The sequence below is a fragment of the Aythya ferina genome, assembly GCF_964211825.1.
Source record: "Aythya ferina genome assembly, chromosome: 1".
Classification (NCBI taxonomy): domain Eukaryota; kingdom Metazoa; phylum Chordata; class Aves; order Anseriformes; family Anatidae; genus Aythya; species Aythya ferina.
The window spans coordinates 8006298-8033590 of NC_140296.1; the positions used below are offsets into that span (position 1 = coordinate 8006298).

At 54.3% G+C, this 27293-nt stretch overlaps 1 long non-coding RNA gene across 1 annotated transcript in view; it reads left to right on the forward strand.

The window, feature by feature from the left end:
* Nucleotides 1–911: 911 nt before the first annotated feature.
* LOC311432937 overlaps nt 912–27293 on the forward strand; it is a 63071-nt gene continuing 36689 nt past the window's right edge. The window contains exon 1 of the long non-coding RNA XR_014690437.1: nt 912–1032. This is a non-coding gene — a long non-coding RNA (uncharacterized lncRNA). The remainder of the gene's footprint in view (nt 1033–27293) is intronic.

Genomic DNA, 27293 nt, shown 5'->3' on the forward strand with positions numbered 1-27293 from the left:
CAAGCACCCTGCTTTGGAGAAGAAGGGAGACGCAAGTGTGGAGGGAGAGTCTACCAGAACAGGTAATGTGAGAGCGGGCTCCTGGGAGTGACAGCCCCTGGGAGACCTCTCTGCCCTTCCCTTCTGAATGTCCTCCTGAGGGCAAGGGGTACGGAGGCAAAGCTGGAAGGCTGCGCTTTGCACAGGATGAGGCCCCTCCTCTGACCCCAGTTCCCTGCGGCAGTAGCTCTGCTGGGCCTTCGTAGGAACCAGAATGGCAGGGCAGCCCAGAGCTTCCCGTAGCATTCGGCAGTGCTCAGGCCTCTTCCACGCTGGCCTCCTGGAGCTCCTGTCTACTGAAAGCCCCGCTCTGGATTAGATGTGTCCAAAGGTAGCATGTGGGGTACAATGGCAGCAGGGAGTCCCAGGACTCCCATCCCCACCCGTGAAATGCCAGTGGCCAAGGAGACTCCCTTCTAGGCCAACCCATCTCCCAGCTTGCTCTGCCTTTTACAAGTAGCACCGGATCCAGCAGGGAGGCTCATTCCCTGCCTCTTTGTGTGGCCACCAAGCAGCAGCTCTGACTGTCCTTCTCGTTTCCTCCTTACAGGGATGCCTCCTATTAAGAGCCGGCTGCTCACACCCCAGAGTCTCTCTCTATCCAGACTCTCCAAGATGAAAGGGGAGGCAAAGCTGGGCCAGGCTGCAGTGGAAAAAGAGCCTTCTCGCAGGTGAGGCTGCGGGGAACCTTAAAGAAGCAGCCCCTGGGCTCTTCTCCTTGAGTCATCGAGCAGCTTTCCTTAGACACAGGGTCTCGGTGAATTCCACAGGGGTCCCGACACATGCCCCACCAACTTCCCTTTCCCTGCTGGGGACCTGATTGGTGAGCAAAAACTAGAGCAGGAAATCCTCCTCTTCTGTGCTTGCAGGCTGCTGACAACCCGTGAGGAGAGCTCCTCAAGAATGGCAGAAGAGGGGAAGGGCAAGAGCTGTGCTGTGGCCTGGCCCCAAACTCAAGCCCCTGCCTGTGAGGGTCAACGGAGAGGAGGACAGGTAGCCACTGCATCTGTGTGCCCATTGCCGGGTTGTTTCACGGGTTGCCGTCATGGAGATTTGACATTTCTCTAATAACTGCATGCCCTTGTGCCCTGTAGGAAATATGCTGCTTGAGACACAGGGCCATGGTATGACAAGTGCTTTCAAGCACTCGAGAAAGAACCTTTCTCTTCTCTCAGGGGGGCATGTTCACACTCTTGCCTTTGAGCTCCACCAGGAAGCTAGTCTAAAATGAAAAACCTGCCCTTTCTGAGCCTTGTTTTCCTCTCAGAAGGACAAGGGCTCCTGCAAAGCCCACTGCAGTGAAAGTGTTCTTGCCCTTAGTTTCAGAGGCTGAGGGTGTTACCCTTTCATGCTGCCTTTCTGAGAGAAAGCAGGCTGCAGGGAAACTGCCCTGAGCCTGCGGAAACCCTGAGGGGATGACTGCCCCACTGCCATGGGACAGCTCCCACGTTAGCACCTCCCCCTAAAAATGTTCCTTGTTTCTGCTTCCCCTGTAGCAGAAGACGCAGATGGAAATGCAGAGGCTGCAGACAGAGAGCGCCTCCTCCATGGCACTTGTGGAACTGAAAAAGTCTCTGCAGATGGTGCCAGTGGACATGAAACAGCAGCATGTCCTCATCCCTCACCCGCCGGAGAAGAAGGCTGAGGCAGCTCCTCTGAGCAAACCGAGTGCCAGGTAAGTGTGGGCCAGCACCCAAAAAGGCCAGGAAAAGCTGAGCTGCAGCACGCTGCCCGAGGGATCCAATATGTGGGCGGCTCAGCTCTGGGCTTTGGCTCTCCATCCCCTGGCTGCCTCGCGGAGGGAATGACCGTGGAGACCGTGGGTCTCCAGCTGTCCCCCTGCAGACCCAAAGTCCTAAAGCTCCCCTGCAGCTGACAGTGACGCACCCACAATGGAAGGAGGCTGTGCTCCCTGTTTTTGGCAGCCAGAGGTGAGGGCCTTCAGAGCCCACCTGAGAGTTTTTTTCTCTGTTGCTGCAGCTGCCTTTCAGTGCGGACTGAGCGCGTGAGGAAACAGCTGGAGAGGAGAGAGGAGGTCCTGCAGAAAGACAAGACCAAGAGCAGAGCTGTTGACATCCCTGGAAATTCTGCAGAGGATCTTCTGATTTGGTAAACCTCTCCTGCAACAGCCTTCATTCCGCTAGCAACAGCCCCTTCCTTGGGCAATGAGGCCCCCGGGCTCACGAGAACCCTTGCCCGGGCCTTCCGTAGCTGCTTGGCCAAAGGTCTCCAGCCCGGCCTCACACAGCGCCTCAGCCTGGCGCTGCGTAGATTCCCTGTCACTGGCTGGGACTCGAGGGGCCCCCGCAAGGCCACACAGAGCCTTGGGACTCCTGCATATGCACGCTCCACAGGACTGGGGCTGAAGGGAGCAGGGAGTGTCACTCCGCTGCCCTCACTGGAACGGAAACTTGAACCCTTTCTTTTTCTCTCCCTAGCGTTGGTGAGAAAATCCCTGTGCTTCCAATGCCGAAGATGACACGAGCATCAGGGAAACCAGCGAGGACCCCTCGCAGCTGTGAGCAGCTGCGAGCCCAATAAAGTCTGTTGCTTCCTGCTGGAAGCACCAGCACGGGCTTTGTAGTGTTCTGATTTCACAGAAACACAGAATGGTTGAGGTTGGAAGGTACCTGAAGAGGTCAGCTTGGCCAACCCCCTGCTCAAACATTGCCACCCAGCACCAGTGTCCAAGGAGCATGTCCTGTGGAGATGGCTTTCAAGTGTCTCCCCTTGAGGAGGGAGGCTCTACAGCCTCACTGGAGAACCCGTGAGAGGACTCGCTCACCCACACACTACAGAAATGTATCCTGAGGTTAGGTTCAGGTGGAAGCCACTGTGTTTGCTTCTGTGCCCATCGCCTCTTGTCCTGTCAGTGGGCTCCACTGAAATGAGCCTGGCTCCATTGCCTTTGCACCCTGCCCGCAGGCATGCAGTTATCCACTGATCCCCCCTGAGCTTTCTCTTCTCCAGGCTAAACAGTCCCAGCTCTCCCAGCCTCTCTTCATAGGAGAGATGCTCTGTTCCCTCAATAATCCACCTCACAATTTTTGTGGGACTGTTAAGCAGTTCAAGTAGCACCACTCGTGGCCTCCCAAGACAGCCACGAAGGCCTCCTAGCTGAGGCTGCTGATTCGCCCTTGCTGAAAGCCAGGTGCTCTTAGGATCCAGCATCAGCACCTGCCTGTGCCTGGAGAGCTGGGAAGAGCTGGGAGCTCTTGATCCTTCCAGGGTGGAACTTCAAGGTAACGGCTCACTGCAACCTTCCCTTTGGTCCCAGGAAAAAAAAAAAAAAAAAAGGCATCAAGCACCTGCCCTCACTCAGCCCAGAATTAGCAACAAGTCTTCCTTCCCTGCTGGTACTGCTGCCAAGGGAGCTTTGAAGTTAAGAGCCTCTTTTTGGAAAACGGCTTTTCCATGACCTCTCGGGTCTGCACATAGCCAAAAAGCAGAGAGAGAGAGAGTTTGAAACTTGGGAGAAAGGAAGGAAAGCCAGCAGGGCCAAAGCCTATCCCAGGGACTTTAAATCTGCACAGCACAAAACTGAAGGACAAGTTGAATTTTTTTTGTCACATCACTCATACAAGAAAGTGAAGAGCTCTCTTTCTCTCACATGCTCTCACAGTTTTCATTCTCTCCTCCTAAAACTTTCGGGGACTTTGATCTCTCATCAGGCAGCCTTGATGCAAGTTGCTGTCAATTCCACTTGGGTGGAATACCTCTTGCTGAATTGCTGCCCTTGGCCTTAGAGATCCCAATCTATAGGCATCCTTTGAACTGATTTCCTCAAATCCCTTTTAAGCACATCATCCTGAAGTCTACTGAACCCGGCCCATGTAATCTGCTACGTCACATAATGCTGAAAGCTTGTGAACGAGTGAGGGTGCCACGGAGAAGCCCTCCGTGTTGTGGGGCACACGCTCGTCCCTCACAGACCACGTGCGACGTGGCCATCTGACACATGGAGACACCGAGGGAGGGTGCCAGGCACAAGCTCTATATTAAACACTCGTGAAGCATTCCTTCTTCCTTATTCCCTTTCAAGATTTCATGAATAAACAAATGGCAGTTCTAGCATTTCCTTCCCACACCCAAATGGATCACCTTGCACACCCCCTGGGGCACTCTCGAGGTTTGTATGGGACTGAAAGGAGAGAGTTTCCTTCTCAGTGCTGGCATGCTCGGCTCAGCTGTGGCCCTACAGGAAAGGGGATCTACAGGAAAGTGCTCCCTGAGTGCAGGGAGACAGAGAGAAAAGCTGCTCCCTGACAGGGCGGCTCCAGCCCCACCCTCTGACAGCCCTGGCGGCCATTTGGCAGTTCTGCCTGCCCCCCGCGCCACAAGCTGGCTGAGGCCTTGGGCTGTCCCCAGCACGGCTGTCAGTGGTGTCGGGCGGCATCTAGAGCCAAGAGGCCTTTCTTGTTCTTTGTGCTGAAGGGAACGTGCTGTCTGGAGCGAGCAGTGCCGCTTTTCTCCGCATTCCGGGGCTGTCATGGTGAGTGACATGGCCTCTCACTTTGAGGGCCCTGTTTTTCGTCAGCATTTGTGAGGGGCTTCTGCATCCCCCCCGCTCACTTGTTGCGGCCAGGGCTTCCCCCCAGGATGTCTGGGCAAGGCCCATGCCGCTGGGCAGGCTCTGGGTGGGCCTGGTCCCCTGCAGGGGCAGGCGTCTGCCGCTGAGCCCACAGCCCAGGAGCGGCTCCTGCACTCGCGGCTGCCCCTGCCCGGGCTGCTGCCGCTGCTTCTGGAACCTTCCTGCAGCCTTCCAGTTGCTGCTTTGGCAGTATGCACAAAAGAAGAGCCCAGCTCCAGCAGAAGGACGGGGTCCATTCTGCCTGGTGTTTGTGTGTTGCCCGTGGCCAGAGTGGGCAGGCCAGCATGTCGCTGGTGCTGGCACTCAAGGCTTTCCCTACTTGTTGGGAACTGCTTGGAGGGAATTTTACGGAGCTGAGGGTGTTGGCTGTGCTCTTAGTAGCCCAGCTCCACTTTAGAGGGAAAAAAGGAGGGAGCTGGGAAAATCCGTGACATTGAGGCCATCTCCAGGGCTCTGCAGAGTGACACTGCCTGGCACCTTCTCATGAGCTGTGGCCAAGGCATGAGGGCCCATCTTCTTGCTTGGAGAAGCCCCAGAAATACTGACCCGTGTTCCTGATTTCTTGCTTTTCAGGGTGTCACAGTACCTGGGCTGGGCACCTTCTTTGCTGTTAAACAGGAGCGGCCCATGGCAGGCTTTAAGCTCCTCGATGTAAAGAAGCCCGTCTTCCAGGTTTCGGAGCACTTTGCCAATATTTATGGACTCCCTTACAAGAAAGAAACTTTTCCTGTTAAGAAAGGAGATAACTTGCAGGACCCCCACGCGCGGGGACTTTGGGCTGCATGCTCAGCTGCTGCTGGGAGGGCAGTGGAGGGTTACACAGCTCCGCCAGGAGGTCCACCTCCCCAGACACCTGGAGGTCAAGAGTCAAAGCCATCAGCATGTCCCAGCCCCAGTGAGCAGGCAAAGAGCAGGCCAGCAAGTCCTCCTTCAGTGTGCACAAATGAGGTGTACAGAGCGCCTCCCCCCACAGCAGTGTTGCAAGAATCAAAGCCACCAGCCTGTCCCGCTCCCAGTGAGCACAGCACTGTGGCGATGGCCGAGAGACAGGGACACGACCAACATGCCTCCAGTGCCTGTGACGAACATCTGTATGAAACAGCCCGGATCATCATCTCTGCAGTCCTACGCCGTGCTGTAGCCATGAGCCAGGGAGCCCCAAGCAAGGCACCAAGTGCTCCCTCGGCCGCAGGGCCCAGGGTGCCTCCTCCCACAGCAGAGCCTGCAGACTCTGCATCCTCAGCCTCTGCCTTGGCTGGAGGCCCTGTGGGGGAGGCCAGCGAAGCCCCTCTCGCTGCAGCAGCAGCAGAGGAAGAACAAAAAGAAGTGGCTTCTCCTTTGGCTGGAGGCCCTGTGCGCGAAGTCAGCAAAGACCCTCTCGGTCCAGGAGCAGCGCCGCAAGAAGGAGCAGTGGCTTCTCCCTGGGCTGGACAACCTGGGGAGGAAGCCAGTGAAGCCCCTCTTGGTCCAGCAGCAGCACCAGAGGAAGAAGAAATGGCTTCTCCTTTGACTGCAGAGCCTCTCAGGGAGGACAGCACAGATCTTCTCAGCCCAGCAGCAGCTGATGAAGCAGGAGCAGTGGCTTCTCCCTTGGTTCCTGGGCACCAGGTAAGCACAGAGCGCGTAGTGGGCACGAGGCCCTCAGGGAGCTTTGCAGCACCCACAGAAGCATCACAGGGAGACACAGGACAGCGCCCCAGTGTGAGAAAAGTCTCAATATTGTTTCCAGTCAGGGTCTTCTGTGAAGCTATTTTATTCACGGTTGCAATGGCGGGCCTCCTGCGAGCAGGAGCGCACACGAAGAGTATGCCATAACCTTTTCTTCCCTATTACCCGACACCTGACTCATGGTGACCCTGTTTCCTCATGGGCTGCGTGCTACGGGTTTACAAACTCCTCGATGCCTTTCGATAGCATATATGTACAATTTTATTTGACCAACCTTTAATTTCTCCTTTTCCTTTCCTTCATCTCTCGTGACTAGAGGGCCTGTGATTTTTCTTTTTCTACTAATTTTGCGCAGCTCATGCTGGTTGTCTTAGCTATCCTCCTTATTCTGGGACAGCGGGACCTTCCCTTTATCTGCTTAATGTCCTCCCCACTGCTTTGCTACTGCCATGCCTGCACAATCGCTTTTGACTATGCAAGGTTAGCAGAGTTTTCCACTGCAAAAACACCAGCCACTGCAAAAACACAGCTTTGTTTCTCACAATGCCCCCCTCTTCTTTTCTCACTCCTATTGCTGTTTCTGCACTTCTACACGTCCTCCGTTCTTGAGCTTTTCCAACATTAGGGCCCAGTGGTTTTCTTCCAAAGTCAGGGGGATGCCAGATATGCAATGCCTTTATCATTGTAACACCAACAAACAGCTGTTTGAGCCAATTCCAGTCAGGTAACCGCAAAGCCAGTTTCTCCCAAATGTTTCTAAATCCCCTGGAAGCGTCATCTTGAGCCGCTCTGAGTAGGATTGGTTTCTTTCCCAAATACTTTGGAGATCAGTCACATTCGCCCCCTTTGATCTACGTGCCTAGAGCAACTAGCAGTAATTACAGCGCACGCTCTCCTCTGAGGCTACTAATAAACCGAATACCACTTGGTTCCAGAGTACTGTTTCTGACAAGCTTCTTAGCTCCTCTCGCAGTGCCTGGGCTGCATGCAGAGTGTTATTTTGTAGTTCTTCAGTGAGTGAAATTCCCTGTTTCGGTTTCCTAGAGGATTATCTGGAGTCCTCGTAATTCTGCGTGCGGTCTCAAGGGGGCTTTGGCGTTGTGGGTCTTCAATAATAGGTACACGTGGAATTATTGCCCCCAGGGTGCAAGCTCCCTTCCAGCCAAGGGGCAACACCTTCCTGGATTTATTGCCGCAGAGCCAGTGCTACCCCTTGCCATTGGGGACAGGCCATCCCGTTACAGGATTCTCATGTTGTATCTGCTGTACAGCAACTTCTACTGTTACTGTTACAAGTGTTACTCTAGAGTGAGGAGTCACTCACTTCACAGCAATACTTTGTCTCAAACACATACACTTACACATATACTTCCTTGCTGGTGCAGCTCCTGCTGCCTCTGCTGCAATATTAGGGTTAGAGGGAGCATAACTTGACTCCTCCTGCGGAAAAGGAGTCTTATTGTTTACATGTAAACTTGAAGCGGGAATTTTCATCGGACCTGTGTTGTGGCCAAAGGAGCAAAGTTCCTTTTAATGGCTTTTCAGGCCAGACAATTGAACAATATCTAACCTGTGCTTTTTTATCCTTTTCCCTAGTGTTGGGGTTGTTTTTCCAATTCCTTTTCTTTCTCCCCAAAGGACTAGCTTTACGCACCATTCTGAGGATTGTGCTTCTGAAGATCTCCAAGGATGGAGACGCCACAGCCTCTCGGGGCAACCTGTTCCAGCAAAGACACCGTTGTGTTACCAACACTGTTTCAGCCACAACTCTGAAGCATAGGACCTGCTTCAGCAGCCAGAGAAGCTGCGGGCTAAACAGCAGCGTGGCACAGCTGTGGCTCTGCCGCTGAAAGCTTCTCCACAGCTTGCTCTTAAAGCAAGGAGCAGGGAATCTTCCTGCGGCTGCCCAGGGCTTTCTTCTCGCAGCCCCGCCAGAGCAAGCCTCAAGACACCTCTCCGCCAGCTCCACCGCCTCCCTGGTGCCCGCCTTCTCTGGGAGCCCTTCACAGTGCCTAGAGCCACAGGCCTCTGGCTGCCCGGACACGGGAGGAATCCCTGCTCCTGCTCCTGTTCCTGCTCCTGCTCCTGCTCCTGCTCCTGCTCCTGCTCCAGCTGCACTGCCAGGGCTGCCCGATGGGCGTCCAAGCTCGAGTGCAGTCTCTGCTGATGTGTGGGCAGTCAGGCAAAAGAGCCAGGAAGCTTACGCGGACGACCGAGCAGAGCATCTCACAGAATCACAGAATTTCTAGGTTGGAAGAGACCTCAAGATCATTGAGTCCAACCTCTGAGCTAACACTAACAGTCCCCACTAAACCATATCCCTAAGCTCTATATCTAAACGTCTTTTAAAGACTTTCAGGGGTGGTGACTCCACCACTTCCCTGGGCAGCCTGCTCCAATGTCTAACAACCCTTTTGGTAAAGAAGTTCTTCCTCAGATCCAATTGTGAGGAATGTTTTAACAATTCGTGTCCATAAAGAACAGTCCTGTCTGCCTCTGGGTCCTGCACTGGCAATTTAATTCTTGAACCACAGATGCAGTGTGTCCCAGTCTCCCCCTCATTCTAGTCAATTTACCAAGTCTTCAGAAAATACTCCTCAAATTTATGAACCTGTTTGCTTTTGTTATTCTGAACTTCTATTTCTAACAGTTACAGCCTTTTTTTTGTCTTCTTCAGGATTAACTTAACACTGCTATAGGTGTGACTGTCCCTGTGAATGGCTGGTGAGGAATGTTTTAATTACTTGTGAAGTGTCAATAAGAAAACTATTTGTGTTTGTATGAAGCCTTTGATGTCTGGGGGTTTCAGAACACCTGATAACAGCTAGTGACTGTTATGGCATACTGTGCAAGCCTCTGATATCTGGCCAGGTGGCCAAGACATTAAGAAGAAGAAAAAAAAGAAGCTGAAGGACGGCTAGGAGACAAGACCTGCAGGGGATGCTGCGTAAACTTGACACGGTGCCAAGGAGTACAAAGGGGAAGGACAAGAAAAAAACTTGGAGAGGAAGACTACGAGCCTTCAGCATGAAAGACCCCTAGAGACCCCCAGAGGGACCACCGGAGACTGATGCGCGTGCTCCAGTAGGAGGGACTGGACCCCGGAAGCTAATTACAATAACCTTTTTATTTAGAAGTAGTAATGCGTATGTATTAGCCTAGGAGCATAAAAATCAGCTACTTGATGTAACTGGTGTGTGTCCTGGTGGAGCGGAGACTCCCGGTGCACCCAGCACGGTTTGCTTACCTCTATTCCTTTAATAAATCCTATTTTTTTATTTAATCCTATTTTGAAGACTGAGCCATTTATAACACAACCTAAAACTCCCCTGGCGCAACTTAAGCCCATTCCCCCTCGTCCTGTCACCAGGCACGTGGGAGAACAGACCAACCCCCACCTCTCTACAGCCTCCTTTAAGGTATCTGTAGAGAGCGATAAGGTCGCCCCTGAGCCTCCTTTTCTCCAGGCTGAACAAGCCCAGCTCCCTCAGCCGCTCCTCGTAGGACTTGTTCTCCAGACAAGTCTCCTGGCAGAGCAGGTAAGGAGCACTTGATGGGAGCAGTTAGGGAGCTAAGCTGACTCCCCTGAGAAAGACTGAGCTGGGGCTGAGCCAGGGGCACTGGCTGGAAGGAGCCAGAGGTGCCTGCCAATGCAGACCCTGCTGTGGGTGTGTGAGACGGTGTCCCTGGGGTGTCTGCCAGAATATGGGCTTGAGGGCCCCATGGCAACCACCGGGGCATTGTGATGCGTACCCAAAGGCCATTGTGACACGGAGGGGTACCCACGGCAACGGTGTCCCTTATAAAGCCCGAGCCCCGGGCTGCCCACTCACTCTCAGGAGAGCAGCTCTGTCAGGAGGCAGCAGCTCCCCTGGGTGCCCGTTGGAGTTCTTGCTCAGAGGACCTGGAGCACAGCATGGAGGAGCAGCAGAATAAGGATGACTCCCAGCCCGCTGAAGGGCAGCGGAGCGTACAGGAGCGGCGCCAGGTGAGGCTCAGGGAGCAAGACAGGGACAGCAGCGTGACGGGATGGCACCGAGAGCACCAGGATGAGGAGAACGGTGCTGCAGCGAGTCGGCCAGCTGGCCCTCAGCACCTCCGACCTGGACACAAATATTCCCAAACCTGGGGCTTCTCCAAGAAGAGCCCACCCCCAGGACAGCCGAAGCCCGCGTGGCCCTGGCAGTTCTGTGCCCAGAGGCACAAAGAGCAGCGTGGCCTAATTCAACCTGGCTGTGCGCAGCCAGGAGCTGCCTCCACCGTCCCTCCATGCGGACAGGCTGCCGGTGCGGTCGTGCCCAGAGAGCGTGCGTCACACTGGCAGCTGCCACACGGAGTCGGGAGCCCCAGGAGGGTTCGGTCGAACATCTTTGGCAGCCCTGGCAGCCTGCGATGAGCAGGCAGCACTTGCAGGAGGAGACAGGCAGGGCATTACCCTGGCAGGCTGAGCCCGGCTCTGCTTGGGGAGCTGCCAGGGCGTGCCGGGGGCCGCTGCAGGGCAGCTCACAGCAGCACTTCTAGGGGGGACGTGGAGGGAAATGGCAGAAATGGCCCAAGTAACTTGGCCTTTCTCCTCGCCTTCTCTTGCAGATGGAGCAGCCGCAAGACATGAAGACACTGCCTCACCGTGGGGTGAGGCAGGCCGAGAGAATCCAGCTGCCAGCCGTGCCACCTTTCCCAAGGCTGACAGTGACTCAGACAGCAGCACCTAAGCAAGTGCCTGCAGCACAGACATCATCGTCTGAAAGGGCCACTTGCAAGCTGCCCCCTCTGCAAGCAGCAGCCTCTGCATCTTCAGGGGGAGGAAGGGCAAAGTCATTGGGAAAAGAGCCCCGCAGCCAGCAAGAGCTTTTGCCACCACTTCCGTGCATCTCTGCTGAGAGGGACAGGGCTGTGAGGGCAGAGAGGCGGGAACATGTCCCACACAGCCCTGTGGCCCCTGCTGAGGATGTGGAGTACTCAGTACGGTCCTTCGTCTCCACAGTCATAAGAAACGCTGTAGCCTGCAACGAGCAAGCCAAGAGCAGGGCAAGGCTTTCTCCATCAGGCAGAGGTCCCAGGACCAAAGGCCACAGAACACCACCTCTCCCCACAGCAGTGCCCCGGCATTTGAAGAAGAGCCGGCACCCTGCCCCACACAGCCCCACCGACTCTTTCACGGCGCTGCAGGACACAGCACAGTCTGTTGTGTCTGAAGTCATGTCAAAGACGATGGCGAAAATGCGGGAACAAGGCCAACGACCGGCAGCACTGGGGGACCCGGCACACATGGGGTGCCCAGTGACAGCAACAAGATCAGCCGGCGTCCAGACTGACATGGAGAGCAGGTGGACCGCTGCTCTGCCAGCGTTCGATCGTCGGGGAGGTGCAGGAAAAACAACTGCCAGCAGAGACCCTGCACCAGCCAGCCCAGGCAGGGTTGAAAAGCACAAGCAAGAGAGAGCCCACGACGTCAAACCCAGGCAGGGGAGCAGCAAGGAGGGGACAAGCCAGGGCCGAGGCAGGAAAGAAAGCGGTCCTGTGGGATGGGACAAAGAGGAAGAGATTGTCATCTTCAACTCCTGGATCAACCCCAGGTTCGCCACACTCTTCCAGGAACCAGTGGCTTTTCCCCCGGAAGAAGGCGGCTCATCCAGCACCGTGGACAGGGAGGCCGCAGCACAAGAAGCAGAAAACGCAACAAGCGCCTCTCTTGGCTCATCGGAGCCCACGGACACTGCACTGTCAGCTGCTGCCCTGGCAGAAGGTCCCGGGGAAGAGATTGTCATCTTCAACTCCTGGATCAACCCCAGGTTCGCCACACTCTTCCAGGAACCAGTGGCTTTTCCCCCAGAAGAAGGCGGTTCATCCAGCACCGTGGACAGGGAGGCCGCAGCACAAGAAGTAGAAAACCCAACAAGCGCCTCTCTTGGCTCATCAGAGCCCACGGACACTGCACTGTCAGCTGCTGCCCTGGCAGAAGGTCCCGGGGAAGAGAGGCACGGATCGCCTCTCACAGCACCAGCACCAGCACCAGCAGAGAGGACGCCAGCAAGTCCTCCCTCAGCCCCTATTTGCGAAGATGAGGGGTACAGAGCGCCTCCCCAGACACCTGGAGGTCAAGAGGCAAAGCCATCAGCATGTCCCTGCCCCAGTGAGCACAGCACTGCGGTGGTGGTTGAAAGCCAGGGACGCGCACGACACGCCTGCAGTGTCTCTGAGGAAGAGCTGGATGAAACATCCGAGATTGTCGTTGCTGCAGTGCTACTCCATTCTGTAGCCCTCATGCAGGGAGCCACCAGCAAGGCACCCACTGCTCCCTCGGCTGCATGGCCCAGGGTGCCTCCTCCCACCCCAGAGCCTGTTGACTATACAGCAGTTGATGAAACCGGAGCAGTGGCTACTCCCTTGGCTACGGTTCCTGGGCACCAGGTAAGCCCAGAGCGCGTGGTGGTCTCCAGGCACCGAGGGCAGCCCGAGGCAGAAGCAGTGCGTGGGGTGTGCGTGCTGGGGAGCTGCCTGCTGCTCTCCATTCCCAGACGCCCCAGGCACAAGGGCTGACATCCCTTCCATCACCTACCTGTGCTCTTGCTCTCCCCATGCAGGTTGCCGCCGAGCAGGGAGGCCAAGCGCAGTCCTCCTGCACCAAAGCTACACCAGCAGACGAGCCAGCAACGTGCCAGAAACAAGAGCCATCCCGGGGACTTTTGGATGGGCCTGTTCAGAGCAGCGAGCAGGAGCAAGGGCTAGGTACGCGCAGGGGGGCTGGCTGGTCCTGGGCCACCCCTCCCCTTGGGGGAAAGGCCTTGGTGGTGGTGTGGGGGGAAGGCAGGGGCTTGCCCATCACCCGCTCAGGCGCTAACCTACACCTCTCTGTCTCCCACAGGCATCCATGACCTCGCACAAGCCCCGGCACACCAGCCACGGCCCACCCACATCAGGAGACAGGCGCTTCGGGCTCTGTGCAGTGCTTTGTGCTGCAGCTTCATCGCAGAAGAGTGGGAGTAGCAGCGCCCAGCTGCCAGCACCAGGAGGGCGCTCGGTGCTGGCAGCTGACATCACTGATAGGAACAGGACAGTGCCCCAGGAATTCAGGACAGTGCCCCAGGAATTCAGGACAGTGCCCCAGGAATTCAGATGCCCCAACACATCCTGCCCCCAGCCTCAGCTCATCTGCAGCTGCCTTCTACTGGGAATAAAAGCTCAGGCAGGCTTTTGCCCCCAGTGCTCCTCTCTGTGTCGTTGGTCTCAGGAGAAAGAGTGGTGCAGGCCACGCCAACCTGGCGCCCTGGGCCTCTCACAGTCATAGAATTATAGAACCATAGAATCCTTTAGGTTGGAAAGCACCTCAAAGATCATCACGTCCAACCGTTATATACACATAGCAACTGGCAACGCTCCTCCTGTGAGGCTGAATGTACCATGCCAGTTCTCGTGGGTGAGGAATGTGCCAGCATGTCGCAGGAAGCACGGACGAAAGCACGACAGACACCAGTATGGTCAGATCATGCTCCATTCTATTGCCCGAATAGCCTAACTTTTCTAGTGAACTTAGCAGGGGCGGATAGTGTCTCACCCAAGATTATTGGTCAAAAGCACTCAGACAAACAACTACAAGAAAACAACCCCACCTGCAAGAAAACAAGCCCCTTGTGATTAGCAGTCACGTAGACCTTGTCCTTGAAGCCAGATGCTGGTAACAATGTTTTTCTGAATTCCTCAATTGGGCAATGTGGGAACACTGTCATGGGAATTTCTCACAGTTGCCCCGGTAGCTTGGTTTGCTCAGCTGCAGCAAGCCATGGGATTTTTGCTGTTTCAAAAAATCCCTCAACAGTTCCCTCCCCCCCACCTTTTTTTTTTTCCTTTTTTTTTTTTTTCTTTTTCTTTGAGTAAACCAAGCCCGATGTAACAGTTTTGCAAGGAACCCTTTAACCACATTTATTACAATACAACACGCAATGATGATTAACACCACAACAAACAGAATCCTTAATCCCTCTTTGACTAATCTCAGTAACCATCTATGCATCGTTTCAAACAAATCAGTGAACCATTGATTGAAAGGATTGATATCATATTGAATCTTTCTCATGTGCTCTTTCAGGAAAATAACGGATTTGTGAATTGACTCATTATGATCAAAAAGGTTTAAACAGCACATTCCGTCAAAGTCCTCACACCCATGCCTTTGAGCCAAAAGCAAGAAGTCAATAGCAGCTTGATCCTGTAAAAGCACATGTTGCAGACTATTTTGATCTGGTAACACCTCCTCAAGTATCTCTGTCGTGGCATGGGCTTGCTTCTCGGCCCAGCATACCAATTTTTCTAAGTTCTTAAGTGCGGCTGCAGAGGCCATTTTGGCACTAAAATTGCCAATGCCGCTCTAGCTGCAACACCAAGCAATTCAGCATTATCATTGCGATCCGGTGCGAGCAATGCCCATTTATGTCTGGTGATCTCACGCAACTGCGACAAGCTAGGAGCAAATGTAATGAGTTTATCTAAGCAACATGGACCTCCGATAGCATTTGCAGGGACACCTTGCCAGGCCCTATCCCCACAAATCAGAAAAACATCAGGAGGTAAGGCCATAGCTGTACGATTGTTCCAAACGCTACAGTTGTTACCCCTTGTCTCCGTGCCATAAACCCCTAAACCCTGCCTAGCAGTGTCATTGTAATCACAGGTGTTACTTGTATTTCTGTACCGGTATGGCCCTTTCCAAGTTCCTGTAGCAGGATCTCGGTAATTCATTCTTATTTGTGGTAACACATTTGGTGCTGCTATATTTATTGTTTGAAAATGAATACTTGCAGGAGGGTCTTCTCGGTCCCTAGTCAAGCATAAGCGATTCAAGACAACCAATGCCTCGGACAATCGTTCATCGATGTTCTTGATCTCTTTTAATCTCACTAATTGTTCCTTTCCAACCTGATGTGACGCTAGCAAGACCTTGCAGTCTTGTGTCTTGGTGAAGGATGAGGATGACATTTTGCAGGAAGAACACAAGGCTTGGTGAGAGGTTAGTTACTACGGAAACACGCGAGTATGGTCAAGAGAGTACTAGGGCTTCTCCTGCCCAAAAAGTGGCCCAGCTGCGGTGCATTTACACTAATGCACGCAGTATGGGTAACAAACAGGAGGAGCTGGAGGCCACCGTGCTAGAAGGAAACTATGACGTAGCTGCCATCACGGAAACCTGGTGGGATGATTCCCATGACTGGAGTGTGGCTGATGATGGCTACAAACTGTTCAGAAGGGATAGGCCCATGTCCTTGAAGACAAAATCATCAGCCTGCTTCTTTGCAAGGGCATAAGAGAAAAAGAGCAGGGCTATCCTGGATGCAGCGCTGCACGGTGTCCTGGTGTGCAAGGTGTGGTGGTTTTACCGTGCTGGGCAGCTAAACCCCACAACCGCTCTCTCACTCCCCCTCCTTTAGATGAGGAGGGGGAGAAGTATAGCAAAGAACACCTCACGGGTTGAGATAAGGATAATTTAATTAAAGGGAAATAATTATAATAATTAAATAAAGACTACCATGAACTAAACAATTTAACTAAGGGGAAATAAAAGGGAAAGGGGAAAAAAGGGAGGAAAACAAACAAACAAAATAAATGAAAGCTATATGGAAGTGCAGAGGAAAGAAATTACTCTCTACTTCCCACAAATGAGCAATGATTGACCACGTCCTTGAAGCAAGGCCTCAACGCACGCAGCCGGTGTTCGAGAGGAGGACCGACGTCTTCTCAATGAGAGCCCACCCCTCCCCTCTTCTTCCTGTTTCCACCTTTCATTGCTGAGTGTGACATCACATGGTATGGAATATCCCTTTGATTGGTTTAGGTCAGCTGCCCTAGTGATGTTTCTCTCCTCACTTTTTTGCCCACCCCCTAGGAGGGTTAGAGAAAGGCCCAATGCTGTGCCACTGCTGCTCAGCAGTAGACACAACACTGGTGTGATAACACTGCTGTTCCAGCTACAAATACAGAGTACGGCACTGTATGGGCTGCTGCCGGGGAAGTTAACATTCCAGCCAGACCCAGTACACAAGGACAGCCAGGCATATTTCAGGACAGCAGCTGGAGGTACAGCTAATGGAAAAGAAGCAAGGAGCAAAGGAACTAAGGCATGCCTGAAGAGGAGGGCAGTCCCGTCTGGGTATCTGCTACTCATCTGTGAGCCTGAATGTCTGAGCAAGGGAGATAACTCGTCGCTGTGCTCAAATGCAGGCTGAGGTGTTGGCTGACTCAGAACGAACCGCTAGGTGTATGCAAAAAAATAAGTCAGAGCCTTCTTGCTGTCCCGGAGGGCAACTGACATACCACAGGTGACATCACGACGGCTCAAATCTCCTCTTTCTAAAACGTGGTGCCTCTGCCAAGCCTACCTTGTGAGAACAGTTGCTGGCCCTATACTCTCCGTTAGGGTGCCATTCATCTGTCTTCTCACCAGGAAAAGTTTCTTTCTTATAATGGAGCCCGTGAATTCTGGCAAAGTGTTCTGAAAGCTGGAAGACGGGCTTCTTTACATCAAGGAGCCGAAGGTCTGCCATGGGTAGCTCCCAGTTAATAGCGAAGACCGTGCCCAGCCCAGGGATTGCGACCCCCTGAAAAGCAAGGAAGGAGGAAGAGTATTTCAGTATTTCTGGCACTGGAAATCCAGCGTGGGGCTTCTCCTAGCCAGAAGATGGGCCCTTGTGCTTTGGCCACTGCTCCTGGGAAGGTGCCAGAAGGCGTCACTGCGGAGAGCCCTGGAGATGGCCTCAGTGTGTGGGAGTTTCCCAGCTCCCTCCTTTTTGTCCCCTACAGAAGAGCTGGGCTAGGAAGAGCACAGCCAACAGCCTCAGCTCCGTAAAATTCCCTCCAAGCAGTTCCCAACAAGTAGGGAAAGCCTTGAGTGCCAGCACCAGCGACATGCTGGCCTGCCCACTCTGGCCACGGGCAACACACAAACACCAGGCAGAATGGACCCCGTCCTTCTGCTGGAGCTGGGCTCTTCTTTTGTGCATATTGCCAGAGCAGCAAGGGGCAGATCCCGGGCTGCCAGGCCCAACGTGAGGCCACCAAGCAGGCGCCAGCTGCCAGAGGCTGCAGGAAGGTTCCAGAAGCAGCGGCAGCAGCCCGGGCAGGGGCAGCCACGAGTGCAGGAGCCGCTCCTGGGCTGTGGGCTCAGCGGCAGACGCCTGCCCCTGCAGGGGACCAGGCCCACCCAGAGCCTGCCCAGCGGCATGGGCCTTGCCCAGACATCCTGGGGGGAAGCCCTGGCCGCAACAAGTGAGCGGGGGGGATGCAGAAGCCCCTCACAAATGCTGACGAAAAAGAGAGCCCTCAAAGTGAGAGGCCATGTCACTCACCATGACAGCCCCGGAATGCGGAGAAAAGCGGCACTGCTCGCTCCAGACAGCACGTTCCCTTCAGCACAAAGAACAAGAAAGGCCTCTTGGCTCTAGATGCCGCCCGACACCACTGACAGCCGTGCTGGGGACAGCCCAAGGCCTCAGCCAGCTTGTGGCGCGGGGGGCAGGCAGAACTGCCAAATGGCCGCCAGGGCTGTCAGAGGGTGGGGCTGGAGCCGCCCTGTCAGGGAGCAGCTTTTCTCTCTCTCTCCCTGCACTCAGGGAGCACTTTCCTGTAGATCCCCTTTCCTGTAGGGCCACAGCTGAGCCGAGCATGCCAGCACTGAGAAGGAAACTCTCTCCTTTCAGTCCCATACAAACCTCGAGAGTGCCCCAGGGGGTGTGCAAGGTGATCCATTTGGGTGTGGGAAGGAAATGCTAGAACTGCCATTTGTTTATTCATGAAATCTTGAAAGGGAATAAGGAAGAAGGAATGCTTCACGAGTGTTTAATATAGAGCTTGTGCCTGGCACCCTCCCTCGGTGTCTCCATGTGTCAGATGGCCACGTCGCACGTGGTCTGTGAGGGACGAGCGTGTGCCCCACAACACGGAGGGCTTCTCCGTGGCACCCTCACTCGTTCACAAGCTTTCAGCATTATGTGACGTAGCAGATTACATGGGCCGGGTTCAGTAGACTTCAGGATGATGTGCTTAAAAGGGATTTGAGGAAATCAGTTCAAAGGTTGCCTATAGATTGGGATCTCTAAGGCCAAGGGCAGCAATTCAGCAAGAGGTATTCCACCCAAGTGGAATTGACAGCAACTTGCATCAAGGCTGCCTGATGAGAGATCAAAGTCCCCGAAAGTTTTAGGAGGAGAGAATGAAAACTGTGAGAGCATGTGAGAGAAAGAGAGCTCTTCACTTTCTTGTATGAGTGATGTGACAAAAAAAATTCAACTTGTCCTTCAGTTTTGTGCTGTGCAGATTTAAAGTCCCTGGGATAGGCTTTGGCCCTGCTGGCTTTCCTTCCTTTCTCCCAAGTTTCAAACTCTCTCTCTCTCTGCTTTTTGGCTATGTGCAGACCCGAGAGGTCATGGAAAAGCCGTTTTCCAAAAAGAGGCTCTTAACTTCAAAGCTCCCTTGGCAGCAGTACCAGCAGGGAAGGAAGACTTGTTGCTAATTCTGGGCTGAGTGAGGGCAGGTGCTTGATGCCTTTTTTTTTTTTTTTTTTTTCCTGGGACCAAAGGGAAGGTTGCAGTGAGCCGTTACCTTGAAGTTCCACCCTGGAAGGATCAAGAGCTCCCAGCTCTTCCCAGCTCTCCAGGCACAGGCAGGTGCTGATGCTGGATCCTAAGAGCACCTGGCTTTCAGCAAGGGCGAATCAGCAGCCTCAGCTAGGAGGCCTTCGTGGCTGTCTTGGGAGGCCACGAGTGGTGCTACTTGAACTGCTTAACAGTCCCACAAAAATTGTGAGGTGGATTATTGAGGGAACAGAGCATCTCTCCTATGAAGAGAGGCTGGGAGAGCTGGGACTGTTTAGCCTGGAGAAGAGAAAGCTCAGGGGGGATCAGTGGATAACTGCATGCCTGCGGGCAGGGTGCAAAGGCAATGGAGCCAGGCTCATTTCAGTGGAGCCCACTGACAGGACAAGAGGCGATGGGCACAGAAGCAAACACAGTGGCTTCCACCTGAACCTAACCTCAGGATACATTTCTGTAGTGTGTGGGTGAGCGAGTCCTCTCACGGGTTCTCCAGTGAGGCTGTAGAGCCTCCCTCCTCAAGGGGAGACACTTGAAAGCCATCTCCACAGGACATGCTCCTTGGACACTGGTGCTGGGTGGCAATGTTTGAGCAGGGGGTTGGCCAAGCTGACCTCTTCAGGTACCTTCCAACCTCAACCATTCTGTGTTTCTGTGAAATCAGAACACTACAAAGCCCGTGCTGGTGCTTCCAGCAGGAAGCAACAGACTTTATTGGGCTCGCAGCTGCTCACAGCTGCGAGGGGTCCTCGCTGGTTTCCCTGATGCTCGTGTCATCTTCGGCATTGGAAGCACAGGGATTTTCTCACCAACGCTAGGGAGAGAAAAAGAAAGGGTTCAAGTTTCCGTTCCAGTGAGGGCAGCGGAGTGACACTCCCTGCTCCCTTCAGCCCCAGTCCTGTGGAGCGTGCATATGCAGGAGTCCCAAGGCTCTGTGTGGCCTTGCGGGGGCCCCTCGAGTCCCAGCCAGTGACAGGGAATCTACGCAGCGCCAGGCTGAGGCGCTGTGTGAGGCCGGGCTGGAGACCTTTGGCCAAGCAGCTACGGAAGGCCCGGGCAAGGGTTCTCGTGAGCCCGGGGGCCTCATTGCCCAAGGAAGGGGCTGTTGCTAGCGGAATGAAGGCTGTTGCAGGAGAGGTTTACCAAATCAGAAGATCCTCTGCAGAATTTCCAGGGATGTCAACAGCTCTGCTCTTGGTCTTGTCTTTCTGCAGGACCTCCTCTCTCCTCTCCAGCTGTTTCCTCACGCGCTCAGTCCGCACTGAAAGGCAGCTGCAGCAACAGAGAAAAAAACTCTCAGGTGGGCTCTGAAGGCCCTCACCTCTGGCTGCCAAAAACAGGGAGCACAGCCTCCTTCCATTGTGGGTGCGTCACTGTCAGCTGCAGGGGAGCTTTAGGACTTTGGGTCTGCAGGGGGACAGCTGGAGACCCACGGTCTCCACGGTCATTCCCTCCGCGAGGCAGCCAGGGGATGGAGAGCCAAAGCCCAGAGCTGAGCCGCCCACATATTGGATCCCTCGGGCAGCGTGCTGCAGCTCAGCTTTTCCTGGCCTTTTTGGGTGCTGGCCCACACTTACCTGGCACTCGGTTTGCTCAGAGGAGCTGCCTCAGCCTTCTTCTCCGGCGGGTGAGGGATGAGGACATGCTGCTGTTTCATGTCCACTGGCACCATCTGCAGAGACTTTTTCAGTTCCACAAGTGCCATGGAGGAGGCGCTCTCTGTCTGCAGCCTCTGCATTTCCATCTGCGTCTTCTGCTACAGGGGAAGCAGAAACAAGGAACATTTTTAGGGGGAGGTGCTAACGTGGGAGCTGTCCCATGGCAGTGGGGCAGTCGTCCCCTCAGGGTTTCCGCAGGCTCAGGGCAGTTTCCCTGCAGCCTGCTTTCTCTCAGAAAGGCAGCATGAAAGGGTAACACCCTCAGCCTCTGAAACTAAGGGCAAGAACACTTTCACTGCAGTGGGCTTTGCAGGAGCCCTTGTCCTTCTGAGAGGAAAACAAGGCTCAGAAAGGGCAGGTTTTTCATTTTAGACTAGCTTCCTGGTGGAGCTCAAAGGCAAGAGTGTGAACATGCCCCCCTGAGAGAAGAGAAAGGTTCTTTCTCGAGTGCTTGAAAGCACTTGTCATACCATGGCCCTGTGTCTCAAGCAGCATATTTCCTACAGGGCACAAGGGCATGCAGTTATTAGAGAAATGTCAAATCTCCATGACGGCAACCCGTGAAACAACCCGGCAATGGGCACACAGATGCAGTGGCTACCTGTCCTCCTCTCCGTTGACCCTCACAGGCAGGGGCTTGAGTTTGGGGCCAGGCCACAGCACAGCTCTTGCCCTTCCCCTCTTCTGCCATTCTTGAGGAGCTCTCCTCACGGGTTGTCAGCAGCCTGCAAGCACAGAAGAGGAGGATTTCCTGCTCTAGTTTTTGCTCACCAATCAGGTCCCCAGCAGGGAAAGGGAAGTTGGTGGGGCATGTGTCGGGACCCCTGTGGAATTCACCGAGACCCTGTGTCTAAGGAAAGCCGCTCGATGACTCAAGGAGAAGAGCCCAGGGGCTGCTTCTTTAAGGTTCCCCGCAGCCTCACCTGCGAGAAGGCTCTTTTTCCACTGCAGCCTGGCCCAGCTTTGCCTCCCCTTTCATCTTGGAGAGTCTGGATAGAGAGAGACTCTGGGGTGTGAGCAGCTGGCTCTTAATAGGAGGCATCCCTGTAAGGAGGAAACGAGAAGGACAGTCAGAGCTGCTGCTTGGTGGCCACACAAAGAGGCAGGGAATGAGCCTCCCTGCTGGATCCGGTGCTACTTGTAAAAGGCAGAGCAAGCTGGGAGATGGGTTGGCCTAGAAGGGAGTCTCCTTGGCCACTGGCATTTCACGGGTGGGGATGGGAGTCCTGGGACTCCCTGCTGCCATTGTACCCCACATGCTACCTTTGGACACATCTAATCCAGAGCGGGGCTTTCAGTAGACAGGAGCTCCAGGAGGCCAGCGTGGAAGAGGCCTGAGCACTGCCGAATGCTACGGGAAGCTCTGGGCTGCCCTGCCATTCTGGTTCCTACGAAGGCCCAGCAGAGCTACTGCCGCAGGGAACTGGGGTCAGAGGAGGGGCCTCATCCTGTGCAAAGCGCAGCCTTCCAGCTTTGCCTCCGTACCCCTTGCCCTCAGGAGGACATTCAGAAGGGAAGGGCAGAGAGGTCTCCCAGGGGCTGTCACTCCCAGGAGCCCGCTCTCACATTACCTGTTCTGGTAGACTCTCCCTCCACACTTGCGTCTCCCTTCTTCTCCAAAGCAGGGTGCTTGGGTGCTTGGAGAGACCCTTCCCCTGCAGCTCTTCCCCGAGGTATGTAGAGCCCAATCCTGGAAGAAAGACCAAGGCAGTGTGACTCCGGGGCACCATATTCTAGGGCTGTAGGGCGCTGGTCTTGGTGCCAGCATCTGAGAGGGGCTTGCTGTGGGCTGGGCAGGGAATAGACATTCCCCTTGGTACACAAAGAGAATGGCCCCTCTTCCAAAACAAGCAAGAATCGGTGTGGAGTGGAGGAGGAACCAGTGCTTGGAGAAGTCTCCCTCCAGCTCCTCCCTGAGCAGCAGGCAAGCCCTGGCACTGCTGATCTTCCGGAGAGGAGCTGAAAAGCTGCCAAAAACTCTCAGCCAAGGGCTGCAGAAGCAATGCACCCACCTGGGAAAGATGATGACACCTCCAGAAGCTGGATGTGGGACCATGCTTTTTCTCTCCGATGTGGCCAAATCTGTTGTGCCTAGCCTCTGCAAGAGAGACAGTCGTGGGTGAGACCATGGCCAGGAAGGGATGCCCTTGCCAACGAAGGCATCGCGGCTGCTCAGGCAGAAAGCTGCCCACGGGCAGATCTTGCAGGGCTTAGTGTTCACCCCTCCTTACAAGCAGCACAAGCTGCCCAGCGAGTGCCTGCACCTGGTAAATCACTGCCTGGCTTTGTGCAGGGGCCAGACTCCTGTGCCTCATCAGGAGACGAGTCTGACCCAGAAGGAGAAGTCCCTCCCAACGGCCTCTCGGGGCATTTCCCAGGAACCCTGGGCTGTGCTGGTGCAGTGAGAAACTTACAGTGAGGCGGCATTTCAACAGCTGGCCGTTGCTATTCAGGTTGTGAACAAAGTCGGAGGAAAAGTGCATTTGGACTCTGCTCTTGCGGAAGACCAGACAGCCGATGCCCTTGAAGATGAAATCAACAGCCTGCTTCTTTGCAAGGGTGTAGGAGAGAAAGAGCAGGGTCTCCTGAATGCAGCGCTGCACGGTGTCCCGAGGAATGCCGATGTCCAAGGACAGCCAGGCATAATTCAGGAAAACAAATGGAGGTATTCCTGAGAGAGAGGAAGCAAGGAGAAAATAACTAAGACAGGCCTGCAGAGGAGGGCAGTCCCACTTGGGTAGCTTCTGGGCCCTCCAGCACTGCTACAGAGCTGTCTTGCTGACTGCTCGTCTGGAGGAGGAGAATCCCTGAAAGACAGAGCTCCAAGCGCCTAGGGCAGCACAATCGTGGGGCATCGCTGATGCCATAGAAGCCGATGCCCAGTGTCAGCCTGCACCTGCTGTTGTCCGAACTGCTTAGAGCAGAAGTCAACCACCAATGCAGCCATCAGGGTGCCAACAGGATGGGGAGGGACGTTTCTGGGAGCTGGTGTCTGGAGGGACGTGCAAGGCGTTGATGGGCCTTGGCTTGAGAGGAGCTCAGGCCTTTCTCTGGACCTCCTGGAGGAGCTGTGTAACCCCTCCACTGCCCTCCCAGCAGCAGCTGAGCATGCAGCCCAAAGTCCCCGCGCGTGGGAGCCCAGACAATCATCTCTCTTCTTACCAGGAAAAGTTTCTTTCTTGTAAGGGAGCCCATGAACGTTGGCAAAGTGCTCCGAAACCTGGAAGACGGGCTTCTTTACATCGAGGAGCTTAAAGCCTGCCATGGGCCGCTCCTGTTTAACAGCAAAGAAGGTGCCCAGCCCAGGTACTGTGACACCCTGAAAAGCAAGAAATCAGGAACACGGGTCAGTATTTCTGGGGCTTCTCCAAGCAAGAAGATGGGCCCTCATGCCTTGGCCACAGCTCATGAGAAGGTGCCAGGCAGTGTCACTCTGCAGAGCCCTGGAGATGGCCTCAATGTCACGGATTTTCCCAGCTCCCTCCTTTTTTCCCTCTAAAGTGGAGCTGGGCTACTAAGAGCACAGCCAACACCCTCAGCTCCGTAAAATTCCCTCCAAGCAGTTCCCAACAAGTAGGGAAAGCCTTGAGTGCCAGCACCAGCGACATGCTGGCCTGCCCACTCTGGCCACGGGCAACACACAAACACCAGGCAGAATGGACCCCGTCCTTCTGCTGGAGCTGGGCTCTTCTTTTGTGCATACTGCCAAAGCAGCAACGGGCCCCTGGCACCTCTGCAGTTTGCAGGCCACCGCTGGGGTGTTTCTGCTGCTTGAGGAGGCGGGCTGTGGGGTGGCAGCTCTGGGAAAGAGCAGAGTAAGAGGGCAGGATGAGGCTGCAAAGCTCACCTTGTTCAGCGCGAACTGCCTGCGGATGAAGTGGGATACTGCATCCCAAACTTTCACAATCTCTGAAAAGCAAGGGAAAGAGACGTCATACTGCAAGCCAGCTTTCTCGTCCAGCACAGTCCTCGTGGCCAATGGGGCCAGTGTCTATGTCCCCAGACCCTCCCTCTCTCTCCCCACAAGAAACTGCAGCTCAAGTGGGCTGCGCTGCTGCCTGTTCCTCAGGCACCTCCTGCTGGGCTCACCATCGTCCTGGAGGTGCATGAGTGTTGGACACATGAGGCGGCCGTTGCACAGGATGGGAGCACTCCTGGCCTCCATCTCGCTCCGGGCCTCCTCCACTCGTCAGCAGGAATTGTCCCACGCGGGGACGCTGCTTCCCAGTGCCTTTGGCTCCTTTCTGCAAGGCAGCTCCTCAAGATCACAGCGGCAGCCCCAGCAGAGCAGCACCAGCCACTGCCTCCTGAAGGCCTCGCAGCCAAGTGAGGGCAGGTCGCGGCGCACAGGGCTTTTGAGCAGGACGTGGTGTGATGTCACAGACGGCCCCGCTGTTGCCTCATCGCGTGTCACAACAGGGGCTGCAGCCTGCCCTGTCAGGGAGCTGCCTCCCCAAGGAGACTGCTGCACCCTGGAGATTCGGGCAGAGCAGTCCGCAGGCTGTGAGGGTCACTGCAGGGTGCTGGCCCCAGGCCTTGCCCCAGGAGCAGGAAAGGAGGCTGCAACTTCTCTTAGCACTGTCCAAGACTTTTCCTTGGGCTGAACCTTCCCACGTCATCCAGCTATAGGTGCAGGGAGCACCGTCCCCTTCCACTTTCTGTGCGTGACCCTCAGCTCTGGTGATTTTTTAGCCAGCAGGGTGACCACTGGAGTTAGAGCCTCTTTGTTTTCATTCCTTCTCTGAAGCAGCCAGTGGGTGGATGGCCAAAGACTGCACTAGAGTGTTGGGGAATACTGTGACTCCAAATGCGTAATAACACAAGTGCATTTTAAAAGAGGTCATTCAGAAGCTTTATTAACACTGATCACACTGCAAACATTTGGGCAGCATTTCTCTCTCCTCTTCCGCTTTTTCTTCCAAGTGGTTGCAGCTACCCCACTATAAATAAAACAAAGGAAATAAAGGAAAGTGGTGAGGAAAATGTAATGTTACCATAGCCAGGTGTGCAATCTTGTGAAAAATGGGCTCCAGACAGTTCTTTGTATGTTAATGAGGCCAAGTGCCCACGCCAGGCTCAGACTCTTTAGGTAGCTTGTTAACTGCCACAGACCACAACATGGAGTGATGGCACTTGGTGGAGCCTGCAGAACTGGCACACCCAGTATGGTCTTAGCAAAAGCTGTACATACCCGCCTGAGAACTTTTGCAGGACATACTAGGAGCAACAAGCAGATTAGGTGACAAAACACCAAAAATCCTGTTTTTAGAAAGCTTAACTCTGGAGAAGAGCAAGCTCTCAGGGAGACATAAATGAAGGACTGGTATCTACCCGAGGCCTCAGTCCAAAGCACCGCGTTGCATGGAAATGAGGAAGACGATTGGCGGAGTCAGGACTGGTGTAACAATGTGATTGTATATGTTCACACAGCATTTTGTTGCAAATTTTATATGAACTGCTGAATATTTTAATGGTGACCTCTCATTTCCCTAATGGCAGAGGGGTCACACGATCGTGAAACAAACTTCAGTAGAACCTTTGTAAATCTGCTCTTGGGTCCATGGTCCCTCTTCTGTCACACGTCCCGAGTCACTGTTGTGACACTGCCTCTCCGTATTCCACAGGCTCCTAATCCATACAGAATGTACCCTAACAATATTTTGCTTAGAATTTGGAACCTCAACTCGAATGCTATTAATCTATGAACAACCCTCCGCTTCGAAGAAAGCAAAACTATACAAATTATTTATAAAGTATCTCTAAATAGTTCTCAAAGGAAGTCCAGAGATCAAAAGAGCAGTTCAAGGTGTATCTAATTTGTGTGGTTGGAGACTAGCATCATGTGTCCTTGTGGCTGTAGTCCAGGGATGAAGTCAGGTCTGGAGAAGAGAGTTCAAGATTCAGGGTCCGTGTTGTGTCTTTTTCAGGGGGGGCACCTTTCTCTGCGTTGTGTTGCTAGGTGGTGGTGTCTTCTTACAATGAGCTGCATGTCTCCAGTGGGGAAGTCTGTCCCTTCTATTTGACGGCAGTGTGGGTAGTTACGAGTATCTGATGTGGTCCCTTCCAGCTGGGCTACCTGGACACAAACAGTCGTCTGGTTCTAGAGTGTGGAAAACTTTGTAGGAAAGCTCTGCAAGAGCTTCCTTTACATGCGAATAGACGTATCGTGCATGTTTCACTGGGGCCCTGAAATAAGTTCATATTGAACTGTCGGTCAACTACGTACCAGATTTCTGCGGTTCTTCGGGAAGGTGCATATGCCATCATGAGGAAGGTGCGCGTGCCATGCCATAAGGATATCAGGAGGAGAAAGGCCATGCTTCCTATTGTAGTGGGTTTACGTGGCAAGGTTTTGGTAGCAGGGGGCTATAGGGGTGGTTTCTGTGAGAAAGATCTAGAAGCTGCCCCATGTTTGGGAAGGGCCCCATTGTTTTCCAGATCTGAGCCAATAAGCGATGTTGTTTGCGCCTCTGTGAGAGCATATTTAAGAGAGGGAAAAAAACGCTGCACCAGACAGCAGCCGGGAGAGTCAAGGGAGTGAGAGAACAGCCTTGCACCAAGGTCAGTGTAGAGGGAGGGGGAGAGGTGCTCCAGGCGCTGGAGCAGAAGTCCCCTGCGGCCTGTGGTGAGGACCATGGTGAAGCAGGATGTCCCCCTGCAGCCCATGGAGTACCACGGTGGAGCAGGGTTCCACGCTGCAGCCCGTGGAGGAGACCACGGTGGAGCAGGTGGCCCTGCACCGATGGAGGCTGCTGCCTG